Consider the following 7413-nt stretch of genomic DNA (forward strand, 5'->3'; position numbering starts at 1 on the left):
AGTAATTCACGTTTGTAATAAAGACTTGATATGAAGACTTTTTGTACCTAGGAAATCACTCAAGTTATCTCTGTGACATTTTTTAAAAATTAAAGAACGATTAGTCCCACAGAAGGACAGAAACCAAGGGTTATCACCTCTGTCCACTTCCTTCTCCATGAATTTCCCCATCTTTCCTTCATACTTCTTGGTCTTTCTGACATAGATTTCATTCGTCTCTGTTCTGGTCAGTTCTGTCTGTGTCTTCATAGACCCTGATTCCTCAGACTTTTTCATGTACAGGGCCCATTTGGGCTGTTCCTTTACCTCTTGGGATACTTCCATCTTCGACTCTCCAGATAAATGACATTAGTTTTAATTCTCCCAGTTTCAGGATTCTCAGGAGGGAATGCTTACTGTCTGTTTCATTAAAGTCATAGTTTAGGACATCCAGGCAGGGTTACCTGGCGGCCACCCATTTATCAGGTGTGTGTGTGAGGGGTACTGCAGAGCAGACCATGGGAAAAGTTTCCGCTTAAATCATCACTTGAGGACATGCTTCACCCTTTGCAATCAAAATAACTGATTATTTCCATAGTTACTTGCCCTGTAGAAACAAGGACTTATAATAGGTCTTTTGTCATGATTTTTAATATAGTGAGCAATGTAAGTTTTGAGCCGAGGTTGTTAAATATTAACATTTCTGGGGTCCGTTCCCAGAATTCATGGAACACTTTGATGTCACCAAATATTTATTGCGTAAAATCCAGGCTTTATTTCTTGCCATAAAAAAGGTGCAGTAGGACTGAGGAGCCACCAGGTGTCACTATTGCAGATAGCATTCCAAGTCTTCCAGCTTGCATCTGACACTGTTAGTGCAAATATTTTAGTTAACAGTTAACAGGCCCCAAGAAGTCATCTCGATTGTCCCTCCTGATGGCAAGCCACAGTGAACAGTGGTGGTTTACCTTCGATGATCCTTAGATAAAGAGCAATGTTTATAAAAGCACCCATCCCTGCGGGCCGCTTGTGGGGCCGATTCCCAAATAAGCTGGCCTCCAAGGGCCTTACACTCAGTGAGTCTGAGATTCTAAACCCAAATAGCCGTGGTCTGTGCCTGCCGCCTGACCTTTATGTGCTTTGTTTTCATCAAGATCAAATCATTTTAGTAAACGGTATATGGTACATTCAAAATGACAGAATCCTCAATAGCAAAAAAAATCAAGAAAATATCACAGCAATGGCCAAGGTTTGCTGTGTATTTAGATGACTTCCCTTGGCTTTGGAGGCCAGGCTCAGAGGCTGAGGGCCCAGGGAAAAGGGCAGTCTTCTGGCCACGGGCCCGCTGCTCTGTGCTGGCTGCAATTTAACTCCACTCTGAGATTATTGTGGAACGTTGAGGGGGTGGTGCTGACTGTGGTTTTACATCCCTTCTCACCATGTGTTCCCTCTTAGATTGTCTTTTCATTTTTCCCTTTCCTCCCTCTTCTCCTATACTCGCTTCATTTTCTCTTGCCTCAATTATCTTTCCCCTTTGCCCTTGATTCCCAGTGACTCTGAAGGCATTTCTTAGCTCCCTCAGTAGCAATGGGTGCTCGAGAAGTTATGATTCGGAAGCCTGGCTCTTGTCCTTTTCTCCTCATATTTTTGACCACAAACAGAAGAGTCCCAGCTACTGAAAGTGGATGGCCTGTTAGGGAAGTGGAATCTAAAAGATGTCATTGGAGACAAGGGTGGAGAGGTGCAGCTGACTGAGGCCAGTGCTCCCCTAAGTGGGTTCAGCAGAACATCAGTCCTCAAGGTGTGTCACAGAGGAGCAGTTCCACGCATGCTGAATCTGAGAAATGCCACAGCTCATCTCCTCTTTAGGGAGGTTTCCAGTATGCATTCCAGCAAAGAAACTAGTTAAACTTTTCTCAGCCAGAATTATCCACTCTGATGTGACCACAGAACCCATTCTATGCCGTGGCTGACCGTGCATACCACCCGCCAGCAAGGTGTAGAAATGGTGTTCTGTAGAAAGTGCTTTGGGGACTGTTCCCAGTGCAGGAGAGTTTCATAAATCCAGTCTTAGCAAGGAGGTAAAGTCGAACGCCTCTTCTATAACATGCTCAAGCTTTGATTTTTAAAATTCTGAGATGTTCTATCTAAGGCAAGTAAGTAACGTGTGAGGGACAGAACTTTTCTATGATGTCATTTGCATTGCTAAAAATAAATACTGAACTACTGATAAAATTGTACAACTTTCTTCTCTTTGGAGGCATTTTCACTGCTTGAATTAGTTATAGCTTTAGATCATCTAGTTTAATACTTATGGTGTGCCCACTGTGTGCCCAGTACTGTCTGGAGGCTACAAAGACAATTAAGACATAGTTCTTGTTCCAAAAAAAATCCTGGGGGCAAATCTTAGAGTCTTATACTTCTGAACTCTTCTAGTCTGCTAGGTCTGATATTTAGTAAATGGGATGTTACTTATGGTATGTTTCCCTCCGTGCCTGGAAAAGGGTAAGCCTTAGGTAAACAGTAGTGGACAGTATTAGCTACTTAGTTAAAAGGGCCTGCTTTGGGGTGGATCACTGTGATCACCTCATTTCCAGGCACGCAGGCTAAGTGGAAGTTTGGTTGTGTTGCTGGGGACGTGGACAGCGGAGTGACCCAAACAGACCACAGGCTTTCACTCACTCTCTGCCTCAAGTCCACCACCCCTCAAGGTTGTGAGTGCTGTTTTCTTAGGTGTTGCCTGAGTTCAATGTCCAGGTTTTGCCTGAATTTTCACAAGTGTTCTGAGTTTTTGCCTTCACAGTGAGTATGGGGTTCCCCTCATTTGAACTTACACAAGCCATTAAACACGACTTCACCCTCTCACCTCTTCCATGCTTGTGCCCTCAAGTCTCAGACACAGTGGAGTGGCGGAGTGTGGCCCTCAGTGGCCACCTCTAGGGGCCTGAACCAAGGCTCCCACACTGGTCCACTCTGATAATCAACCGCAGCACACACCTGGCAGGTAGGGCTCAGGACTCCTGGCCTTTCCAGGAGATGGCCCTCCTATTAGCCATGTTGGAACTGAAGGCAACCACTATTTCCTTGCTACTGTTAGGTCCAATGTCAGAGGAAGCCTGGTAAATGCTTAATGAATTGACCTCTACATGTTGTCCCTTGAAATACTGTGAGTAACTCTTTAGAAATGATCTCTTCTTCAAGGAGAAATTTTTGTGGGATGTTGGCCACTTCCTTCTAGATAAATCTGTGATTCTAAAAAGGCATGATCCCTCTTGGGACAAAAGCCAGCTTCAGTATCAGTGAAAGCTTAGCTCATGCAAAGAATGAACCAATTCTAAGCAGAATTTAAGAAACATCCTTTTCAAAGCTTCTCCGTGATTTATGGACCTCATAAATATAACCCTTGGAAGACAGCGTGTAGGATTATGGGATTTATTTTGTGTGTTTGCCATAAGGATGAAATAGAGTTCGGGAATTATAGAGGCCAGACGCAAAGGGAAATTAAATAAGCTCTGTGGATGAAAAGAAATTTTTTAAAAAGTGCCCTATAAGACATATCAGGTAATAAAGCACCAGGGCCAGATGGGTACACAGCTGTATTGTACAGAGCATTATCATAAATTACTTCCAGTTTTAGAAGAGGTTTATAAACATGCTTCAGGAACCAAAGAAACCTTCCCTTGTTCTAATTTCACTGGCAAGAAGAAAGAAATACATAGGCTATAAACTCATTTTATTCCTTAACTCTGACCCAAAACCATGACTGTTAGATTTATACAGCTATTAAGCAATGTATTTACCTTGATCAAGTGGGTTTATTCTGTGGGAAATTTCTGGAAGATAATATTGACTATCTGGTTACTATTATTAATATAGTGCTAGAAAAACAGGCATAGATAAGGCTTTACCTAGTGAACTGAGGAGCTGAGAAAGCATTCATCTCAATGAAATCGTCATAGAAGGTTTTTTTTTTGTAGAAATTTCAAAACTAGCCTGAATCCAGGCAAAATAAATATGACCTTTTCATTTTTAGGCATCTATCCTTGGAATACTCATGGATATATTAAAGTATTTAGTAGTGAGATTTGAAATAGTAAAAAAACTGGAAAAAAAAACCCTCTTTCTGTCCAACACTAGGTTTAGTTAAGTTATGAAATGTGCATTCAATATTAAGCTGTGATTGCAAATAATATAGAATGGTTACTACTGGAAAAAACGGCCATCACATCTTAAGTGATAAAAACAGGTTTCAAGGCAGCCTTTATGGTCTGATTTGCTTTTTTGTAAAGTAATAGAAACACATGTGTTTGTGTGTCTGCAATGTCCAGGGGTCTTGTTAGAGTCAATTGAACGTTGAAACTCAAGCCTGTCAGAGGATCCATTTGGCCCAGGCTGCTGTGCAGGGTGGCACACAGGAACCACAGCTCAGCCACAGGGCGGCGGCAGGCAGTCTTTTTCAGTGGGAGCCTTTGCAGCAGCGCAGCTCTGGTGCGAGGTCGGGGGAAACATACCAGGCAGGGCAGAAGCTGCCATGGCTTGCAAGCTTCAGACCTCACAGTGGCTAAATATTTCTTATAACAATTCAGTAGGCTTCCAGGATCTCCAAAGGGCATTCCAGTTACAAGAGTCACCCCACGCAGGGAGACCCACAGCTACCTGTCTGATGTGTGTTTAGAGCTCATTTATAGTCTCCCCATCCTGATGCAATTTACCAACAGTCATCTTAATCATTCAGCAATGTAGCTTAGTGCTATAGACTGAGTATTCATGTCCTTCCACCCCCGATTTGTATGTTGAAATTCTAGCCCCCAAGGTAATAGTATTTGGAGATGAAGCCTTTGGAAAGCAATTAGGTCTTGAAGACAAAGCTCCCAAGCATGGAATTCACGCTCTGATGAAAGAAGACGGAGGGGCTGGGTAGAGCTCAGCGGCATAGCACATGATTAGCGTGAGTGAGATCCTGGGTTCAAACCCCAGTACCTCCATGTAAAAAAAAATTAAAGAAGGCTGAGAATGCTTCTTGCCCCTCCCCTCATATGAGGTAACAGAAAAAAGATGGGAGTTTAGGGCCCAGCCCTCACCCGGACACCGAATCTCCCTTGATCTGGGAAATCCCAGACCTCGGGACTCTGAGAAATCTTTCTGTTGTTTATAAATCATTCGGTCCATGGTATCTTTTTCATAGCAGCTTGAATGGACTGACACTTAGTGTCATAGTTAACAATCCTCCTTTTGAGCAATCCAGTGTTTATGTGGTCGGTCAGTTTAAGACAATGAGCCAAACTGAGAATAACAATCCTGCCTTTATTTACTCACTGTGACATAATAAATAAGAGAAATAAGAGGCCCCTGCACCCCAGTGTTGTAGTTCCTCTAAGAGTCAGACTCCTTACCACCTCTATCAGGTCTCCCGAAGACCGAGCTAAACTGTTAACTGAAAGGTCAATTTTCATAGAGAAGGAGTTTTAACCTGTTACCTGCACTTGTAGTGTTTGTTATTTTAACCTTATTTACTCTTTTGGTTTCTTTTTTCTTTTTCTTTTCTTTCTTTCTTTTTTTTTTTTTTTTTGGTCCCTGAGGATTCGGATTACCTTCATGTGTCATCTCCTTTTTATTTGTTCAGTGACTTGGCTGGAAGTACCACCCACCCCACCTTAGGGCGCATCTTTGCTAGACCTCAGGAGATGCAGCCTTGGGCATGCCCGCCGTCCCCCTGGGAGGACTGGCTTGAGCGGAGCTTGCTTTTACTGTCTTTCCCACTGGTTGCTCTGTCAGGCTGTTGGCCTCTGGTGGGCTCACACCCAGCTATTAGGGTCTCCTAATTTCCATGTGATTGCTCTGTTGCTTTTAACAGTATGCTTGGGCATAAATTGTTCTGCCATCTTATTTAATTAAATTTAGACCCTTTTGCAGGAGTAAAGGTCTTTGAGGCCAGTCTTGGAGGTTTGTTTTGACCCCACGAGGGCTGTTCTCAGCTGTTTTTACCCCAAGTTCTCCCTGTTAAGGCTCTGCTGGTTTACAAGTTAGCTTGGCACTTGCGTGAAGCCGCCAGCCTCCTCTTCATTGCTTACTACCAAAATCTCCGCTGTTTTCAACAGTGCCCTCAGGCCTAAACTTCCCACATCCTGTTCCAAATAAAATTGTTTCTTTGAGAAATTAAAAGCTCTCTGTTCTTATGGCATTTTTCTCTCCCTGGACAAAACCTCTGTGCTGCTGCTCCAGAGCGTGGGTCAGGGACATCGGTCCACTTCTCTGAGAATGACACCCTCGCTTGACAAGGATGCTGAGTGGAGGGGTAGCCTGTGGTCTTTTCCGCTTGCTTCTCCTGGCGTGGACTCTCTGCCCACAAGTGAGCTGGGATAAAGCAGCTTGGGCCGCGGTATTCTCAGCCCGTCATGCCTGGGACTGAGCTTCTGCAACCTGAAGCTGGGGGGATGAGGAACGCTGGTGGTCTGGTCCTGGGGCGATACTGGGCTCCACGCCGACAGCTGGTGGGGTGGGATCCCGTGTTCTTGGCTGAGCAAGGGTTTCTATCATGCTGAGCTGGGGGTGGGGGAAATGCCACCAATTCTTGTTCTTACTTTGATTTAGTAGATTTTCTTGAGTCAGTATTTCTCTAAGGGCTCTCTAAGGACTGTGTACCCTTAGGAAAATTTCTGGAGACTTAAACATTTTTTAAAGAATCATTTTTACTAGCTATGCTTGTTTTGCTGGGGAGAAGGTTTGTGGAGCTCCGTATACTGCCCTTCTAGAAATCTGTCTCCCCCATTTTTTTTTTTTTTTGTTTCCCCTTCTTGTTTATAATTTATGTGTCTCAAGGACGATTAGCCTGTAGTTGTTTCATTAATACTATGAATTAATTAAAAAGATTGAAAAGATATGTAAGAGCCTATTAATGTTAATCTCTGGATGAGGAATTATGTTTATTTAAAAATGTTTATTTTGCCGATCTGTATTTTTAGCCTCAAACTTTGTTTTTTGAAATGAGCAAAAAGCTTTTAATAAAAGAAGCAAATAAAAATGAATGGTGGCTGGGAAAGAAAGATAGCACCAGGCCTGCAATCCATTCTCTCCCTTTTACTGAGAGATTGCTGGAAAACAGGGTAAATCTCCTTATGAACATATTCGTGACAGAGCTCTTAGCAAACGCGCTAATGACATTCACTGATGGGAGAGTCCTCAATTGTGGAAAGTTTTTAGCATAGCAGGATATATCTGGTCTGTCTAGAACTGATCACAGTACACCCAGGAATCTATGACTTTCTGAGGCATGACTCCCTGAGGAAAAGTCACATAAACTATTGTTGGAGGAGGACATGGAGAGGACGTGACAGGACGTGAATGCTGCTTGACCCGCGAGTTGGACCTGTGCAAACGGAGGCTCCTCATCCCCTCCCCCGTCCTTGAAATATACATCCCCCCAACTCCCCCGCT

The sequence above is a fragment of the Camelus bactrianus genome, chromosome 4, assembly GCF_048773025.1.
Source record: "Camelus bactrianus isolate YW-2024 breed Bactrian camel chromosome 4, ASM4877302v1, whole genome shotgun sequence".
Taxonomy (NCBI): Eukaryota; Metazoa; Chordata; class Mammalia; order Artiodactyla; family Camelidae; genus Camelus; species Camelus bactrianus.